Here is a 21,354-nt window from a genome sequence, read left to right on the forward strand (position 1 = left end):
AACTTTTAATGTTTTCAGCTTTAGCTCATGTATTTGTGAGGCTACAAAATTACATTGTGCAAACTCTCCTAAAATGCATTGAAGGATAAACTTGAAAAGCCACTGTCTGTACTTTCTGCTGTTAGAAAGTTCGGGATATTTTGTGAGCTTACAAATTTTTTTAAAACTGTGAATCAATATTTGCTACTGTAAAATTATTCCAACTTGTATCAAAATCTCCAACTTCACTACTACTACTACTACTACTACTACTACTACCACCACCACTACCACCTAATTGAGAACCATGACCCCTCATTTGAAGCTCATCATCACCACCTTCCACTTCAAATCTCTCTCCAACTAACTTGAAGTCATTAAAATATACTTGATCAAATTCCCATTATCTTCACATAAATTTTGTAGCATTAATTGTAAACTGTCTATACTTGTGTATTTTCATCCCAGAAGTGCTCAGCTGTGGTGAGATATGCATGGTTAAAAAATTAGAGTAAGATTAAATTCTGCACTTTCGACCTACCTTAGTTCTGATAGGCTGATCTATTTTTAGTTTAAATGTTTTTTTTTTTGTATGGTTTTGACAATTCATACTATACCAGGAATTCAGCTGAATGTCAAGTTTGATATTGTTGGTGAACCAGGAATATCACCAGAGAAGGTTAAATATTTTTTGATTTAACTGGAAAGCAGTCATTTTAATATCATTAACTGTACAACACCACTATTGTTAGCTGGGCAAAGGATTGCATGCTGCGAGAATCAACCCATAGATTTGCAGCTTGAGGTTTGCAAAAATACAGTTGCAAAAGTTTTAATCAAACTGCAGTGCATGACTCAATTTGGTGCCCTTCTTGATCATGAGTGCACTTGTGTGGCAGTGGTCCAGCTCTTTAGTCTCTGCATGTGTGAGCTGCACAAATGTTGTGGAGCCAATGAATTCTGCCTTCATCCAGTATCTTGCATCCGTAATGTGGGCCAGTTCCCCCAACAAACTCCTCTGAATGGCATCAGAAGTGGCCTCAATGCAGCCAGTTACTCATCACAATTGTAGCTAGCAGGCATTGACCATCAGGGTGGTAAGTGCTCCGATGGAATAATCTGCTTCACATACAAAAAAAGTAAATTCCTAATCTGCGATGTAATATGTTGTGACATGTTCTCTGTTTTCAACCTTGCTGCATCAGCTGCAAACCTGGCTATCCCTTCCTGTAATGCAGAGGAGAGAAAGTTAAACAAATACTGGAACCTGACCAGCCATTATCTGTTTGTATGGGTTGCTGTCAAAACCTCATGTTCTCAAACCCTGCACTGCTGATTTCGTTTGCAAAATCACAGTGGCTGTTGTGAGTGCCACTGCCCATTCTCCACAGTAGCATCTTTGCACTTATGTCTGCGAGGTGTGGCTGAACACACCATCTCTACTGGGGTGTTCAACCTGTTACTCCCCTCTCATCTTATGTTGCTTATCTCCTTGTTGAAGTAATTCTAGTGGGTTTTCTTTTTTTTTTGTATTTTAAAAATTAAAAAAAAATTTCTTTTACAAGTTGGCCTTGAAAGCAAGATTTTATAGAACTTTCATCTTCAGTTGATTCCTTTGCCAGTTCTAAGCAGAAGCACTGCAAAGTTTTCTGCTGTTAGCTGAATGCATGTTTCTGATGAATTGTGTGATTTGTAGTTCTTCTCAAAAAGCTTTTGAAACATTAATTACCTCCACACCACCTCCATGTTAGTGCAACTTTCAGAATTTGACACCAGTTTCCAGAAAACACCACTGTAATTTCTCCAACAGATCTGCCAGTTTCATAGACATGTCGGAATGTACAGTCTATTGCTTCAAACACTCTGTTTTAGCCAATTCATTTATGATGAATTGTTTGACTGATAAACTGACCAATTGTACTCAGTGGTGATATATTGCAATTCGGGTAACCAGCCTTTAAAGGTTCTTTGAAATGAGAATGTACAATGCAGTTATTAAGTAAAAGTTTGGCAGCAATTCTTCAGGTTGCTGTTCCAAGAACAATCTTATTTTCACATAACATTCTGTCAAGTGTTGTTGACAATAAGAAACTTTTGCCTCTTTGTTCATGACTAATGTAGCAACACACTCATGATCAGACTGAGTACAGAGCTCACTCCTCTGCATTTAGGACAGGTATTTTGGATTCCATTATGTTTCAACTTTTCTGTATCATATTTCACTTCATATGATTTTGTTTGTGAGGCACAGCAAATATTCAAACGAGACCTTCAAAGACTGAAGTGGAGAAGGGTACCATGCCAACAGCGGTCAAGCACGGGTTAGTCGGTCCTAAGAAGCGGGCGAAAGCTTCCACGAAAGGCACTGGATCCGTCAAACGAACGATGAACTATGCTAATAACAGGACAAGGAGAAATTAAATCTTTAAAAGCACTTACTAATCTTGATAGCCTCTTATAGATTACCACAATGCATTTCATTCTCACTTGAATTACAGGAGTGAGAAAGTCACAGGGTTAGATGGTTTGTGAGATATGTGGTTATTAATTTGTTTTTTTTCAAACACTGATGAAGTTCCTTTGCAGTAGGTACATTTGTTGCTTCTTAACCATTTAGCGTTCAGACCGTCCAAAATTAATTCCCTTTTATTTGTTCAAACTGGCCAAATCCGGCTGCTCTACGAAATTGCTAAAAAAAATAAACAAACCAAGTTATTAAATTCTTGTAGCTTTGAGATAATGCGAGATGAAGCCCTTTCCTGCCTTTATTCAAGTATAAATACTGTGAAATTGTTAGACCACATGGTTTTCTCAATGTTTGAATCGATGTCTTTACCTTAGTTTTTAATGAAATGGCATCAGCAAGTAGCGATTCCAACTTTGAAAGTTTTACTCTTGATGATATAGAAAATATAGATGGAAACATGAGTATTTTGTCTTTGGATGAATTTGGTATCGATATTAGTGAATATTTGTTGGACGAGGAAGATTTTGAGAACGAAAGTGATAAAAATGAAAGTGATGTAAAATGATATCATAAACATAGCAACATGGTCAAAGATTACAGTACCTATCACTATTCCTGATTTCACTGAAAACACTGGTCCACAACACAATTTTTCCTCCTCAACCATTGGACTATCTATTTTTATTTTTTACTAGAAAGTATTTTTGAAAACAAGTATGTGCAATGTATAATTTCTATTTGCGGAAGAAATGATCCACTATAGCAGCCAACTTATACTGTGGAAATGAGAGCGTTTTTCACATTCAATATTATGTTTGGTGTTAAACAGCTTCCTCCATTGTAGAACTACTGGAGTTCTGATATAAGGTATGGTGATCTGTATATCTCAAGTATAATGTTGAAGAGGAGGTATTCGAAAATACCTCAGTATTTACATTTAATTGATTCTGCTAATGCAAAAATGACCCAAACCACAATCTCCTGTACAAAGTACGTCCTGTAGTTTACTCCTTAATAGTTATAAAACTGTATCTACCTGGGAAAAATCTCAGTGTAGATGAAGCCATGATAGGCTATAAGGGCAGAGTACATTTTTGGCAGTACATGCCTGCCAAACCCACTAAATGGGGGATGAAGGTATGGGAAGTTTGTGAATCAGACACTAGAAATTGTGTAAACTTCGATATTTACACAGGTAAAAGATATAATGGAAACAAACCATATAAGATTGGGACATGATGTAGTAAAGTCTCTTACTGAACCAGTTCACGATCAGCACTGACACCTCTATTTTGACTTTTTTTTCTTCAGTGGCTTCAGCTGAAAATCTTGCCCTTGTAAGTACTTACATGTGTAGCACTGTTATGGGCAACTGTAAAGGTGTACCCTGTGAAATGAAAACAAAATATGAAAAAAAAGAGGACATATTACAAATGCAAAAGGAAACTTTATTAGCTACTGCTTTCAAAGACAAAAGACAGATTTTATTTCTGTCTACTAATGAACAACCTAGAGTTGGTGCTGAGGGGAAACCCCAGGTGAATATTTGTTATAACAAATATATGGGTGGGGTTGATAAATCTGACCAATATCGGGCATATTACCCAGTTGGACGACTTAGGAAGAAATGGAGGTTCATTTAGTAGTTTTTAGTTAATTTAGCTATAGTAATTCATATACTGTACATGTAAAAAGCCACGACTATGACCATTTGACGAATTGACATCACATCTCAGTTTTGTGAGGGCTTTTCTTCAAGAAAGCACAGAACTGGGAGAAAAGCAAAATTCACATGACATGGATGTCAACAGAGAAAATATTAACTTTCATAAAGTTGAAAAGATAAATGGAAGAAAAAAACGTTTGCAACACTGTGTTCGCTGCAAGAAAGAAAAACTGTGAAAGAGTATCAGATTGAGACTTCGTATATGTGTTCCTTTTGCAAAGTGCCCTTGTGTAATGGGTACTTTAGGCAGTTTCATGACAGAAATATGTCATAACTATGTTATTTTATCATATATTCCTTTCACATTTTATTATAAATAATATGTGAAAGTGAGAAATACATATTAATTTTCAGTATGTTACACATCTATATTCTCCTTTGCTTCACCTATTAACGAGCTTTTTTTGTTAGGTGCTTTCTGTTACATAAATGAATTCATTGAATTGTATAAGAGTGCATAGCCAATGGTATATTGACTAGTAAGAGTTTTGTACTATATTTTCAATGAAAATGTTTGAATGAAATATAGAGAAAGAATAAAATCTTGTATTTTAATCAATTCAAATTAATGTACCTCATCTTGAAAAATGTAAAATTGTTGCTGGTTGACATCTGGAATAATTTTAGTAACAAATCAAACAGGGGAGATGTATTGAAAATATGAATTTTAGTGTTTATTCATAATGTTATTGTTTTTACACCTGTTAATGAAAATTATCTGGCCATAAAAGTCAAATTTAATCAGATCAGCTAAAATTACGTAACTATAAACCACTGGTATATATAAGCACCCATTTACAAACTTTCAAATCTGTTATGTAGAAAATTAACAAAGTTACAAGCAAATATTGTGGACACCCCACTTGAACCTGAATAAATCAAAATTAATGTGAACAGACAAATTAATCTGAACACTAAAGGGTTACATCATTCATTTCATCATCACTTTCCATCAGCCCTATTGGTTTGTAAGCCTCTCAATAAGTAGGTAATACATCTACAGTTCTTAACCCTTTTGATACCAAACCGCCTGAAACTGCCTCAGGCTCTGTAGTATATCTTGTTTTCAAAAGTTCTGAATGAAAAATCTTCCACCAAACCTTAGTCACAATTTATGTTCCTAACACCAGCTGAATGATAACTAAGTTGTTTTACTAAATTCTTTGTTATATTTAAAATTAATTGAAAGAAACACAGAGCATCTCAACAGAAATATGGTAATAAAAGGGTTAAAGTACCAAATCCTGTTGGTTCTGGTTTATAGTATAGCAGCTTTCTTATAAGATAAAACTCTTTCCAATTAGAATTCAAGATTTTTACTTGAAACTTGCCAGTCATTTCCCATTGCCTTTTTATTTCATGTTCTCTTAACTGCTCAAGATCTTTTCACAAACTTATTGTTGATTCATCTGTAATACAAGATGAAATTCAAATACTGTGGTCAAATTAGTCATCTGATTTCTGTACTGTACCTTTGTGTAATTTCATTGTTAGGCTGTTTGACTCATTACTGTTGTTTCCTAGTAGTCTAGAGAAGTTGTGGCATTGTAACTTCTGATTTTGTTAAAGAAGTGATAGCCAGAAAAATGCTGTTTTACTTCTTCTGGAGGTGCTGGTTATTGAGTGTAATATTGCTTTTAATACAACAGTGGTCTGAGGCCTCATCTTCAAATTAGTTCATTACAAAAACTGCATTTGCTTTCATGAATCTTATTGAAAAGTTCTGGCTTTGTTGTCACAGTTATTGTCTAGAAGTACTAACTTTCAAGAATAAGCACAATTTAAAGCAATAACAATCTTCTGCTTTATTTTTTCAAAGCTTCATGGAAGCAGTTTGTGCATTATGATTACAGACAAATGAATACAGCAGACTCTTTTCTTTTAGATTTGTTTTACATAAACCTGGCTCATTAAAGCAGAATTTAATACATATGTACATACATTATATATGTATATAACATGTATATATGACATATACATGTATATTGTTTAGTATTATGAGGTGAACTGTTTATCATAACTGTAGCATTATAGTTTAATTTTGAAGTATCAGAGCACGGGAGTTGTTGTTACAGTGACCTATATTCTTTGCCTTTCTCTAGCTTTATGATATGATATTTACATTCCTTGTTGATTATCAGATAATTATTCACCAAGTTACTTTAAAAGCTCATTGGGTAACTACTACAGTCAGTGTCTAAACAATGTTTAGCTTCTATTTTGAATTCAATTTTCATTATTCCAATGGCTTTATGTAGGTCATTCATCTGTTTCAGATCATTTCTGAAGGAAATTTATTTACTTTGTTTCAAGAAATTGCTTCAAACTGTAATATGTTATGGGTAGTGGATGCTACTAGAAAAGGAAGATTACGTAACTAAAGGCTTTGCATTATAATCACTTGAACAATAGGAAAAAATGCCTTACAATATTTGTTTTGGCTTAAGTTCAAATTCTGTGAAAGTCAACTTTGCTTTTCATCCTTTCAAGATCAATAAAGTACCAGAACATATTGTAGAGGTGATTTATTTATTTATTTATTTTTTTTTATATCAGCTGATCCTTTCCTTCTCTTTTCTGATCTTGTGCCTATGTTAGAAACAATTTTTTCATTACATTCCAAGTTCAGATCCTCACATTTATCCTTCAGAGTTGATAAAATAATTGTTAATCAAATTTTGATAGCTGTAAATAAATATATAACCTTGCACCTATATTGGTTTCAAATTTTGGCACAAGGTCATCATTTTGGGACTGCTGCCAGTTCTACACTTCATAGCCAGTTTATTTGGCTTTGCCTTCTTTCATCAGTTCAGCCATTGAGATCATAGGTCTTCATCTATTTTATCTGCTGTTGGGGCCTTCTTTTATTCTTTTATTTTTTTAATTTTTTATTGAAGGTATGCCCCTGCAGATCTGCCCAGGCCAGTAGGAACAAACTCTCCTTATGAATGTTTCAGCTGGGGCAGTCTTGCTACTGAATCAGATGTTGAGCTCTTTTCTGATCATAACTGATTACCTGAGAGTGTGTGGATCAGTATCTGAGGAGAGGTTACATGTTGCTCATCACTCATTGAAGGGTACTGCCTCTGTATAGCCTTTGTGCTGATGTACATATGCACAAAGAGAGAAAAAGAATGCCTCTCTCAGTTCATGTCTACCAGATCCCATCACAAGTTTTTGGTTGACTCAGGGTTATTATAGAAGGCCCTTTTTCAGGGAACCACATTGTGGAATTGGACCTGAAACCATATGGTTGAGAAGTGAACTTCTTAACCTCATGGCCATACTTCTGTGTGTGTATGTGTACATATATGGCCTTCAAGATTTGACTGAGGTACTGGACTGGCAACTTTGAATCTTCTTAGGAATCCTTCCATAGTAAATAATGAAATGATTAACAATTTTTAAATCAGCAATCATTCAAGAGCTTGATAATAGCCAACTCTTGTAAACTGTAGAAGGTGATTAGCCAAATGAGAACTTGTAATGCCACTAGCATTGATAAAACCCCCTCATTAATTCTATGTAGAGGTGATAAATTGGCTGGTACTATTCACTGACTAATAGATGAATTTTTGCATTTAGTGTCCAAGGCTGTCAATATATAAGGATGGGGTTAAAAAACTATTAGTGTACCACATTGCTTTCAGTCATTAAGAAAGTACTTTTGAGGGTTTTTTAAAAAATAGACTCCTCCATGTGTGTGTCTGTCTTATTAGAAATCCAATGTAGCTCCATCATATGTTGGTCTTACTGGAAAACCAGTGGATATAATTTTTACTGTATGACAATTATAAAAGAAATATATTGACTGCTATTAAGTGTTTGTTGATGTTAGGAAAGCCAGTGGACATTTTTTTTTACTGCTTGGCAATTACTAGAGAAATCTATTGAACAGTGTGATCTCTATCAAAGGTTTATTGATCTTATAAAAGCTTTTGACATGGTTAATAGGACTGTATGAGGAAAGTTGGGTGGCCACCCAAATTTGTTGATATTTTGAGACAATTCCATAGTATAAAAGCAAGGGTATATTTCAGTGGTAAAGCTGCCTCCAGTTGCTTTTGAAAATAATGTTGCAAAGAGAATTTCCTGCCTCTAGTTTTCAATCTGTTTAGCTCTAATACTCAGAATTTCTTTTACGGACTGTGATACTGGCATGTTAAATGTATTTTTTTTTTTGTCTGACTTTAAGGTAAAAACTAAAATATTTGCTTCAATAATCATATCTTTTTCTGAAGACTGATTTAGTTGCACTCCCTGAAGGAAATTTTGAACAAATTTTAAAGAATAATATCGTCTAAAACATAAGTGATGCTCACTACTGTCTCTAGAGATCTTTACTAGCTGCCATCAGTATTAGTTAGTGGACTGAAACCTTTTGGCATTTTGCTATTTTGGAAATATGGCATAGTCTGGGGAAGGCCAGATTGATTTTTGATAGATTGGAAGCTTGAGTGTGGTTACTCAAGCTGCAAGTGCATTGCTGGGTTGGGGCTTGAGCAGATAGATATAAGGTAGTTTAAGTAATGCTTGAAGTATTATTATATAGACAAGAATAGCTAGCTGTAACATTCTGAGCATTAAAACCATTGTGGTATTTGTGTGTGGTTAGTAAAGTAGTTCTTTACAAGAAATAGGAAGTTCCTGGCAGTAGTTATCATGGCATATCAATTATGAGGGTGATTACACCTGACTTACTTTCAGCTGTCTGGTAATCCTTGGGCATGGGGATAGATTGGATATATATATACACACTCACACACATACATATAAAGTAAAAGCACTTTTTAGGTAAGGTATTGTTATTGTAGGGGGCTGTTTTGTTAGAAATTTATTCATTGTAGGAAAAGTAGGAGACTCTTATTGATGCTTGTTAGTAGGTTCCTAATTATAGCTGGGGGGGTGATAGTTCTTATGGATGTCTACTGTTTCCTTGTTAGGTTTCATATATGTGTGGTGCTTACCTGTCTTACAAGCTAATGTAATATCCAAGAAATTGGCTATCATTTGGTTGGTGGAGAGGGGCATATTGAAAAGGTTTGGTTTTTCTACTACAATTTTCATAAAAGTGGTGTGCTGATCAAGTATTCATGTTACATGTGAGAGGGAAGCAAGTGAAGAAGCAAAAAGGATTTTTTTCCCCCTGAATAACTAACCAACATAATATTAATAACTTGTTTTTAACAGTTCATCATACTAAGGGGAAGTAATTCAGAAAGGAGCTGTTGGGAATCATAGTGGTGTTGGCTATGGTGATATTGAAGACAGCAGAGGGGAACAATTTTGAACATAATTTCTGTTTGCTTTTTCATTTGCTTTAGACTAAAATTCACCATTATCATCGTTTAACGTCCGCTTTCTATGCTAGCATGGGTTGGACAATCTGACTGAGTACTGGCGAACCAGATGGCTTCACCAGGTTCTAATCTAACCTGGCAGAGTTTCTACAGCTGGATGCCCTTCCTAACGCCGCCCACTCCAAGAGTGTAGTGGGTGCTTTTACATGCCACTGGCATGAGGCCAGTCAGTTGGTACTGGCAATGGCCACGCTCAAGTGTTTTTTACATGCCACCTGCACAGGAGCCAGTCCAGCGGCACTGGCAACGACCTTGCTCGAATGTTTTTCATGTGCCAGTAAGGCGATGCTACTAATGACCATGTTTGAATGGTGCTTTTTACGTGCCACCGGCACAGAAGCCAGTCAGCTGCTCTGGCAGCGATCACACTTGGATGGTGCTGTCAGCGCTCTACTGGCATGGGTGCCAGTCATCAAATTTGAAAATTTGCTTTGATTTTGATTTCGCTTGTCTCAACAGGTCTTCACAAACAGAGTTTAGTGTTCAATGTAGGAAAGGTACCTATAAGTGGGCTGGTTACACCCCTGGCATAGCCCACAGGTTATGGTTATCCTCATCCATTCTCACCACATGACCAAACCAGCGCAGTCGTCTCTCTTGCACACCACATCTGATGCTTCTTAGGTCCAACTTTTCTCTCAAAGTACTTACACTCTGTTGAGTATGCACACTGACATTACACAACCATCGGAGCATACTGGCTCCATTCCTTGTGAGCTTACGCATATCCTCAGCAGTCATGGCCCATGTTTCACTGCCATGTAGCATGGCTGTTCATACACATGCGTCATACAGTCTACCTTTTACTCTGAGCGAGATGCCCTTTGTCACTTGTAGAGGTAAGAGCTCTCTGAACTCTCTGTTTATTGCCCTGAGCATCTGCCACATACAAAAACTATCTTCCCAGTTAGCCTTCCTTTGATGTTGTTGCACCTCTTATGTCTCCATAGCTTACACTGGGCACATCTTATAGAGTTTCTACCTACACCTTTTCTACAGATCGAGCAGGGCCATCTACCTGAAGAAATTTGTGGTTTGTCTGCCTTCCTACTTATTAGGACTTTGGTTTTAGCTAGGTTGACTCTAAGGCTCTTCGATTCTAATCCTTGTTTCTACACCTGAAACTTCTCCTCTAGTTCTGATAATGACTCAGCAATTAGAGCAAGGTCGTCAGCATAGAGGAGCTCCCAGGGGCATCCTGTCTTGAATTTCTCTGTTATTGTCTGGAAGACTATGATAAATAGGAGGGGGCTGAGGACTGAACTTTGGTGGACCCTACCTCTACTTGGAATTCTTCACAGCAAACCCTCACCTTACTGACGGTGTCCCTGTACATGGCTTGCACAGCTCTCACTAACCATTCCTCTATCCCTAGTTTCCTCATTGACCACCAGATAAGGGATTGGGGGACCCTGTCAAAGGCTTTCTCCATGTCAACGAAAGCCAGGTACAGAGATTTATCTTTGGCTAGGTATTTAAAATTTGTCATGCTGATTTCAAAACTGCAGTCAATTTTCAACTATCACATCAGGTTTTTTTTTCTACAACTTAATCTCTGAATAAGTACAATTGTGTTGTTTTTTCATAAGTAATAGGGCTGGTCAGCTGCTTTCATTATTTTATAACATGGAGGAACATTTAAAAAAAAAATATTTAGTTGTCTTGCTTTTTACAAATAGTCCTACTTAATTTAATGGTGCTGGGTTTAGAAATTTTCTATCATATCAATTTTTTTTTTTGTTAAACAGGAATTCACAACTGCACCAAAAGCATTCCATGCTTCTTTTTAATGCCAGAAACATGGTCTCCCAGGACTGCTCATCTTGTAATAGCCTTTTAATCTGTGGCCTATTAAACACACCAACTTTAATTTTCTCACAAGAAAAAGCTAGAAACTCACTGCTTAAATATTTGAAACAGTCAATGTCTGTGTTTCAACACACGTTTTGCACACTATAGGAGGTGTCCAGGCTTTGTCTTGATCACCCAGTTTCATGCTAAAGTATGGTAAGGTTTCTTCATAAAATCTGATTTTACTTCACTGCTGAGATAAAGTGTAACGCACACAGATATAGTAGAAGACATTGGGGCTGTTTTTGCATTTTCTCTCACAACTGGCCATATTTCTGAAACGCAAAACATATTGAGCCAGTTGTCAGCTGGGAAAGGCATTTTTAGTATTGTCAACTGTTATAAAGTAAGTAAATACAGATTTGTGATGGTAAAATTCTATAAAGAGCATACATACCATGAAGTTCTTTCTACAGTTCTTTGACTATGCTTGACAAAAAGTGACCTTGACCCATGTGACCTCACAACATTAAGGGGTGCATCTAAAATACAATTTTCGTAAATAGTTAAAGGTTCAACAAACCAGGTCTCATCTGGTTTGTCATGATAGTTCCATTAAATCAAGCACAGTATGGTGATATCTGCAGACAAATTCCACAAATATGAGGCATATTATGTCAAGGACCACAGAAATGTGCTTATTAACATCTAATTGTATAAAGGATATTTGTCATCATGGCATTTAAAGTTGGTTCCATTGAAATTAGTGAAGTTACTCATGTTTGCTGCGCTTTATTTACTGAAGATACTTAAATCATGACTTCTGTTTTCACTTTTGTAATTGCATTTACTTCAAATGATATTGAAAAACTGTTTTCAGTGTTATGTCATGCTCCATACATGAGTCTGAATTTGATGAAGCCAAATCTATCATTAGAAATAGTGATAATACTGGAAATGTTGCAAAATGGATATTTGAGTTTGTAAAAAATCTTTGTGATAAAGCAAAATGGATTTCATTTTTGAAATCAGTGTCACAAAATTACTTGCAAAAATGTCAACACCAGATGACAAAAGCCATGTTCTCCAATGTAATAAATGGAGGGAGGGGGAAAAATTGTTGTTTGTTATTAGTGGTTGTGTTGGTATGGTAGTGGCGGCATAGCAGTCACCCCACAACCATAACTCAATATATTTTTGTAACGATTTTTAGTAAAATTTGAAATAAACATGTAAATATTTGTAGTTCATCAATGGTTTCAAAATTAGAGAGCAGATTATAATAAAACCTTAATCATGAGTAAAATAGAAACTTGTTAACTTTTATAAAATTAGTTAAAGAATGAATTATTATTGAATTGAACTTATTTGTATTGCATGTTGTCAAATACTTTGAAAAATTAGCTAATGTTTGAATTAAAAATAAAGAAGTGTAATATGTTAATATCTTTAGATTTTTATGATTACATTACGAAAATAATTCATGTTTCCCATGGTGGTGGTGATTGTTGTAAGAAGACAGTGGTAAAGAATATTAGACTAGAATTTATATTTTTAAAACTTGTCTTATTTGGCTCATGCAAAGACTGAATCTGGACATTCTCTTCATAAATTTCAACATCCAAAAAGTACCCATTCCATGCTGTAACAACTGTTTGCTTATTGTTAGTGTGACTAGTGTTTTTTTTTTTTATATATATATTTGTTTGTTTCTTATAGGTAGTCATGTTAGTAATGGAACTGGTGGGTTTATTATTCTCTGCTTCATATTTTTCTTTTATTATTCTCTTACAGTGATTATCATCATCATTAATGTCTGTTGTCCATACTGACATGTGTTGCATGGTTTGACCAGTGCTGGCATGCTGGAGAGCCTCACCAGACTCTAGTCTCCTTTGGCACAGTTTCTATGGTTGGATGCCCTTCCTAACACCAGCCACTTTACAGAGTGTACTGGGTGCTTTTACGTAGTTCTGCCATGAGTGCTTTACACCACCAGAGGGATCAATTTTCAAACTTCTGCCATGGAGTACGGGTCTTATGTTTGACTAGTTACAGTTGTATTTATTAAATACTTCATATTTCCATATCTATAAACAAACTGTTAATTAATATTGTGCTACATTGGTATGAAGTAACATTTAGTTGATATAAGGCTATAACAGATTCCACGCTGAAGGAAATTTAAATGTATGGCAAGTCATAGCATGTGGAACATACAGGAAAATCCTTATGAATCTACACAAGAATACCATGTGTATGTGCACCCAGCTTGCTTTTAGAATACATACAAACATACAAGAGTCTGATGCCATGGGTAAAAAAGCTAAAAGGAAAAATATAAGTTTATCATCAAAATTTTTCATATGTATGTATGTGTGTAAACAAACACACGCACATTCCCCCTCCCTCTCTCTTGCATGTAAATATTATAGTTTGAGTCACTTCAGTTGCTTGTCTGCCTGGTATATATGTGATTGTCTTTCTCTATGTGTATAAATGTATGCCTCCATGTAGGAGACCTCCAAAGGATATCTTACTACTGCCACTTCTATGACAGTGGTAAAAACCCCAAAACAGTGTTGCTGGCTAAACTAAAAGCTTAAATGATACTCCACCATCCCTAACACATGCAGACTTGTGTATGTATGTGTATGCACATGAATTTGGATATGTGTGTATGTGATTGTGTTTACATGTGTAATGTGAGTGAACATATCTATAAATGCATGTTTGTGTGTGTAAAACTTTTTTAGTATGTCTTTTGACACCTCCCACTCCCTGCTATTTCTTTATGAAGTATCTAAAGAAATCAGCTGCAATTTCCACCTATTTGCAGTTTATATTGATCATGTTCAATATACAATCTTTCCACCTTACACGTCATTCCACATTTCATGTTCCACAATTGATATTAGAACTATACATTTCAGTTGTTAATAAAATACTTTTGTTATTCATCACTGTATATCCTAGAAATAGTAGCTACATAATTTAAAAGAAATCCACTCCTATTATCATTGGAAATAAAATGACTGTGGATACAGATATTAAGGAAAATGGAACTTGGGAACAAATAGAAAAAAAGGAGTGACTAAAAAAAAAAAACAAAGTGAAAAGATAATAAAGTCTATCCTATGTAGAAGACAGATAGAATGCATGAGTAATAGAGACGAGGAGAAAACTAGGGCATATCCATATGTCTCTATGTATGTGTATGTGCAAGATATATATATATGGAGAGTGTGTCACATTCTATAATGTATATTTTACAATTTTTTTATGTTAGATGTTTCAACATCTTCTTGCTAAAAATAACAGCCACATATCTATCAGCCCAATTATACATCTGTTTAAGAAATAATGTGGGACAAAAAAAAAAAAAAAAAGTAAAGCAAGAGTGAAATATGCAAGGAAAGAAGTACAAATTTATGATATTTTTCCTTTTCTCATTCTTTTTCTGTTTTGCAACTCACTTGGTGACCTCCCCAGTGCCATTGGCTCAATAGAACGCAAATATATATATATATATATATATATATATATAAAAAACCCAGTGCACACTAAAAAAGTTGGTGTTAGGAAGGGTGTCCAGCTTTAGAAAACATGTGAAAGCTGACACTGAAGCTTGACAGCTTGCTGGATTCTGTCACACCCTGTATGGGAAAGGGATGTTAAATGATGATGATGATGATGAACAATGAAAGTATGAATATTGTTAGGGATAATATTAAATTCATGGAGTCATTAACTTGTTTTCTCACTAATATGATTGAACACTTGGGAAAATGGTAACCATTCTTTTAAAATTGTGTTGCAAGCAAGCAACAACTTTACTAAGTCACCTGGATGAATTCAAATAGTATGAATTACACAGAAATGATACTTAGATCAACTTATGTTAGCTTTCATTTGAACAACTAAACATTTCTGCTGATAAACAATTCTTGAGCTAACAACTGTAGTGTCATTGTCTCTTTTTCTAAATTTCTTGTTTTCATAACTTCTTCCTAATTTGGGGTTAGAACCCTGTTTTTATGGCAGTGTCCTGTCTATTTCTTTGTCTAACACAGTGGCTATCACTGGAGTGTGTTCTCTTTAAAACATTGAATGCAAAAATGTTTATCATTGTTTTTAAATCTCTCTCTTTCACCTTTCTCTATTTATCAAACCTCTTTCTCTACCTATTTAACTTTCTATCAACCTTCTAAATAGCCAGTCATGTTTATCCCATAAATGGGATAGACATGACTGGAGATGTCTATCATCATAACCTGGTCACAAAACTATTGAATGTAAAATGCCAAGGTTTCACTAACTTTGATTCAAGATTCCTTCAGCTGCCTATCTACATACACACTTCATTCACTTTTATGCTTGCCTGTATAACTACTTCTATCAAGAATAGATCATCCACCTTACTTTTTAACATATACTTTCTGTGCTGACATGACTTGAACAGATTGTCAAGTTGGAGTCCTTGTGTACAATTAGGATACTCCTCAGCAGATTGAAGGACCACATCTTGCTTAAATGTTTCAGTTTTGGTTTGGTTTCTATGATTGGATACCATTCCTATCTCCAGTGACTTTACAAAGTGTACTGGATGCATTTTATTGTGACATGAGCAATAATAGATCCATATATGTATATGTTGTGGCACAGCACCACATATTTAGTAAGTTATAGTGGTTGATTATGTGAATGAGTGAGCATATATGTACACAGGCACTTATATGCTCACTCATTCACATAGATAGGTAGGCAAAATTTGTATGTACACAGGCACTTACAAATTCTGCCTACCTATCTACCTTTTTATTTTCACGAACATGCTCTAAATAATTGTCATATATAAAAACCAGTCAGTGTGTTTACAATGGTATGTAAGTATACATGTATTTATATATGGAGGTTTTTATAATTATGAAAATTGTGAGCATTTACTGAACTAAGGCCTCACTAACTGTAATCTGATATTTATAATAATTGTATTGACTGTGACTGATGAGGCCAACTACTGGTGGGACTTTGAAGTAACTGTCAATAAAATGTGTGTGTGTGTGTGTGTGTGCAGAGGCATGGCTGTGTAGTAAGAAGTTTGCTTCCCAACCACATGGTTCTTGGTCAAGTCCCACTGCATGGCACCTCTGGTAAGTGTCTTCTACAGCCTTGGGTTGACCAAATCCTTGTGAGTGGATTTGATAGGCAGAAACTGAAAGAAGCTTGTCATGTGTGTGTGTGTGTGTCTTTGTGTTTGTCTCTCGCCACCGATTGACAATTTGTGTTGATTTGTTTACACCCACTTAACTTGGAATTCATTTGACTAAAGATCGTCGGGATGGTACTCCAGTATGGCCACAGTCTAATGACTGAAACAATTAAAATATATACATATATATTCTCACACATCTGTAATTTTAAATAATACTAGCTTAAAGTTCCCATATGCTCTTCATGCCACCAACCCTTTTGTAGTAAAGATATTTTGTGATGTTTGTGTCCACTTCTCTACACTTACATGAATTGGGTGGATCTTCTTTTGCACATTTTCTTGTCACTTGTTACAATTATTTTAACTAATTATTTAACTTTTGTGGAAGGTTTAACAAAATTTATCTTTCTGGTCATGTGTGCCTAGTTCCTCATGCACACTGACATTATACATTTAGCTGAGTATACTTGCTTTTTATATGTGATGAATAGGCGATAATGACGCAGATAAACAAACCTGCTTGGGTTAGATATGCAACATCATCATCATTTGACAGGAGCTGACAGACAGAAGACCGCACCGCGTGCGCGCATATAATCTAGAAAACAAAGACTGAAAATTTTCAGGTACTGAATAATCAAGTATAAATATATAGATAGTTATATATTAACGAAGCAAATTTACAGAGTAAAAGACACAGAAAGTTAATAGGGAAAAGGTATGGTGTTACATCAATCTTATGGCAGGAAATAAGGGAGAAAGAAGTGATCAGTGACTGGATTAAGAGAAAAGAAAAGATGTAGCTGAAAAGGTGGTACAGTGGGTTGTTTTGGGGGAAGTCTAGTGTTCCCTAACATGAGGGGTGAGCATGAACACAAGGTACCAAGGAACGAGCAGTAGACCAGAGTGGAGGGAAAGTGTTGGCCTGCAGGTGAGTCAGAGGGTAAACACTTAGATATGTTGGGGTTGAAGAAGCAGGGAAGCGATGGGAGAGGGGAAAAAATAAGAGGTAAGTAGATGCTGGTGGGTACTATAGTAAGAGGGAAAACACTGTGTGAATGCTGTGAAAACATTGTAGCTAGCAAGACAGTGAAGAAGGAGAGAATGGTGGGTAGAAGTAATGGCTAGTACAGGAGAAAGGCTTAGAGGGCATCCTGGAGGTGTAAGTGTGAGTGGTGAGTAAAAGGTAAATGATGGTGGATCACTGTAAACCCAAGAGAGTGTGCTGTTAGTGATGAAAAGATGGCAGTCCTGGAGGGGAGGTGTAGCGATGAGCAATGTGGGCTTGCTGGAAGCAGTACACACACACACACACACACACACACGCACACACTTGTCCTAATGTGTTGCAGCTTCTGTTCAGCTGTGACTCAGTTTTGCAGGTTTCTCACAGAAGCCTAGCTCATTCAAGCTTAGATTACTGAATGGAAAAATACAGGAAGTTCATACACACATATGATTGGAGTGTTTTTATATAGATGTGGGAAATTCTGTCTGTGGGTGCGTTTGTGGAGTTGTTAGCTAACTCCTCCTACATCGTTTTATCGATTTTGATGAAACTTGATATGTGAGACCTCATGTCTAGAAACCTCATGGCATACTCAGATTGTTGAACAAATTGATAATAGAGCCCCTGGAAGGGATCCTTATATATAGCCAAGGGAAATAACCCATTAATTTTCCTAAATTATTTGGTAAAAATGAAATTGAGTGCGATGTGTGGCTGAGCGTTGACGTGGAGAAGAATTGGTCCTTTTCTGTTGACCAATGCTGGCTGTTATTGTTGGAGTTTCTTATGCATTTCATCCATTTGCTAACAGTACTTCTCTGCTGTAATGGTTTCACCTGGATTCAAAAAGCTGTGATGGATAATTAGGGATGAATAGTCACTATGACCTTCTTTTGGTGCAATTTTGGCTTATGGAAGTGCAAAACCAACCACTGTGCTGAGCCTTATCGTAAAGATTGCACTTTTCATTGCAAGTCACAATCTGGTCAAGAAACGGGGTCATTCTTGTTGCGTAAAAGGAGGGAAGATGACACTTCAAAACAGCGTTTTTTTTGGTTGTTGTTCAATTTGTGCAGCACCCATTTCTCAAGTATTTTTGTTTTTCCAATCTCTCGAGTGGTTGGAAATTGTTGTATATGTTACGTCTAATTCAGAAATAAGCTCTCAGTTGTGTATGGATTGGCTTCTACTAAGGCTTTTAGTTGATCATTGCCAACATCCGATGGCTAACCACTATGCTTCTCGTCTTCAAGACTCTCGTCCCCGCTACGAAATTTCTTGAACCACCATTGTGCTGTACATACATTAATGGTTCCTGGGCCAAATACATTGTTGATATTGCAAGCTGTTTCAATAGCTTTTCAGCCTCGCTTGAACATAAGAAAATTGTGCAAATTTGCTTTTTGTCCACGTTGTATTTCAACGTTCTTCAAAAAATGGCCTAATTATTCAAAAAGAAAAAATGTAACACGATTAGATAGAGCGAAAAACGGGCTTTAAAATGATATATAAAGTCAAAATAATTTAATGAAAATTAATTTGAAAATATATAATTTAAAACTAAAATTAAAAATTCTGCAAGAACTTTCTTGACAACCTAATAGTATGTTTGTGTGGATGTTTTCTAAGTTTGGAGTGTGAGTGGTCAAGTTGATATGAAAAGATATTGGTATCTTAGTGGTTAGCAGTTTTTAAACTTTGACTACTGCTATATAACTCTTAAATATGTATGTGGATACCATGGTGTGATGTAGTTCATTGTTCTAAACTGGCTGGACTGTAAAATTTATAAGTGCTTCACTAGTCCTACTGACTTCAGTTCCTTTGATAGTAAATGTTAAATATAAGATAACAGCACTTTTAGACATACAAGAAAGCAGTAAGGGAATTGACTTATCAACAAATGTTCCTGCCTCTGCATCCAAGTCCCTTCTTATTTCTCTTGGGATGGTAATTAGGGATGAATTGTCACCCTTCAATTATTAACAATATTTCTGTGTTTTTTTTTTTTTTGGTTTTTTTCCTGTCTTTATTGGATGCCTTGCAGCTGTGGCTTAATGCTAACACCAAGTTTTTGGCTGCAAAAGAACAAGAGAAAATGTAGCTTGAACAATTACACTTAATGGTCTTTAGGCCCCTGTTATGAATCCAAGAATCTTAAAAGATAATTCCTTTTCTGTGTGTGTGTGTTTGGCAGTTAGCAATTTGTAATCTGTTGGAATCGAAATTTTTGCAATTTTTTTTTACTTATCACTTTTAAGTTTTTATATTTCCAGTGTTATCCTCAGTCTGTTTTAGTCCCACTAAGTTCTCTCTCTCTATCTATATATAAAAACGCACTTCCGCCATATTAACCATTGCCAAAGTTTCTGCAACTGTACAACTGGGTACTTTTGACAATTCTAATGCCTTTATTTTGCCAATCAATGGGCATAAAATTATTTGTCATTAACCACAAAGGTAATGGAGTTTCCTTGTAATACCCTATCTTGTTGATTAATGAGGTAAAAGGCATCACTATGCAAATATTGGTAAACAATCAAGATTTGCTAATTCTTGAATAACTATTTGAGATTTTTTCCCTTTGCTTTATTTACTGTATTATTAACTTATCTAATATACTCTGTACTTTCCTGTTTTAGAAAGGAACTTCATCCCAACATTATAACTAAACTCTAGTCTTGTTTCTGTAACTAATCAATTTAGTTGACCTTTCACTTAATTTCTGTAATCTTTGTTGTTGATATCTTTATCTTTTCAACTTATTTTCCATTGCTGTATATATATTTTAATTGCTTTAGATAATTACCTTGTCCCAAGTTTTATACCCTCCCCATTCTTTTTAATATCTAATCCAAACTGGAAGTAATTTATTATGCCTGTCTGACTCGGCTCCGAAAGTTCTTTGAACTTGCAAAGTTGAAGTCAACATGAACAATAATAATACCTTGCAGTTTGTTTCCACAGTGCTATGTAAATTTCAAAAGACCATATTTTGAAGCTACTCCTCGAGCATGGCTGTATGGCTTTAGAAGTTTACTTTCCAGCCATATGATTTTGTGTTCAGTCTCCTTGCATGATGCATTGAGCAAGTTTCTTCTATAGCCCAAGGCCAACCAAAGTGGATTTGGTAGAGGGAACTTGAAATCTCTTTGCGTGTGTGTGTGTATTTATATATCTTTGTCTTCACATCCTGTGATAGTTGTAAATGAGCATCATCTTCATAAAAGTAAGATCCTTAATTCCCAGCCTTATGTGAAAACATCTCCTACTACGGGGAAATACCCCTTGTTTGGAAACAGGTGAGGGTTAGCAACAGGAAGAGCATCCAGCCATAGAAAATCTGCCTTAACATATTCTGTCAGATCCATGGTAGCATGGAAAAGTGTTAAAATGTCACATATAATGGCTAGAAACATTCAGTACATTTGAGTGAATAAGAATGCCTGTTTAGATGGGAGATGCAAGAGGTGAGAAATGTAGATTTCACCCTATACAACATATCGTCTACTTTCAAGATATAAGATGCAAGTGCCAGAAAGTACAGTTAAAATTTCTGGATATTTTTATATGATGAAAAAAAAATAAGTTGCACATCACACTAGAAAGAATTCTAAGTGTATGCAAGGAAATATAAAAAAAAAAAAGTCTCTAAGTTTGACCTTACCTTAATGTTACTTCCATGTAAGTTTTTAACCAAAAGAATATTTTGGCAGGAAGCCTAGTTTGTTCAGCAGTGAAAAGATTGGTATCATGATGTCTTGTTAGAATCTGGTCATTTTGGTGTGACGACACTTAATCAAA

General features: G+C 35.5%; 1 protein-coding gene and 1 long non-coding RNA gene across 10 annotated transcripts in view; both read left to right on the plus strand.

The window, feature by feature from the left end:
• Nucleotides 1-21,354, plus strand: part of LOC115229173 (protein phosphatase 1 regulatory subunit 12A) — a 216,354-nt gene that overhangs the window by 40,712 nt on the left and 154,288 nt on the right. The gene's annotated exons all lie outside the window — the stretch shown is intronic.
• On the plus strand, nt 3,187-16,016 carry LOC118762120. Its single transcript, XR_004997899.1, has 3 exons — nt 3,187-3,325; nt 12,264-12,268; nt 16,006-16,016. It is a non-coding gene; the product is annotated as an uncharacterized LOC118762120 (long non-coding RNA).

The sequence above is a fragment of the Octopus sinensis genome, linkage group LG2 (genome assembly GCF_006345805.1).
Source record: "Octopus sinensis linkage group LG2, ASM634580v1, whole genome shotgun sequence".
NCBI classification, from domain to species: Eukaryota; Metazoa; Mollusca; class Cephalopoda; order Octopoda; family Octopodidae; genus Octopus; species Octopus sinensis.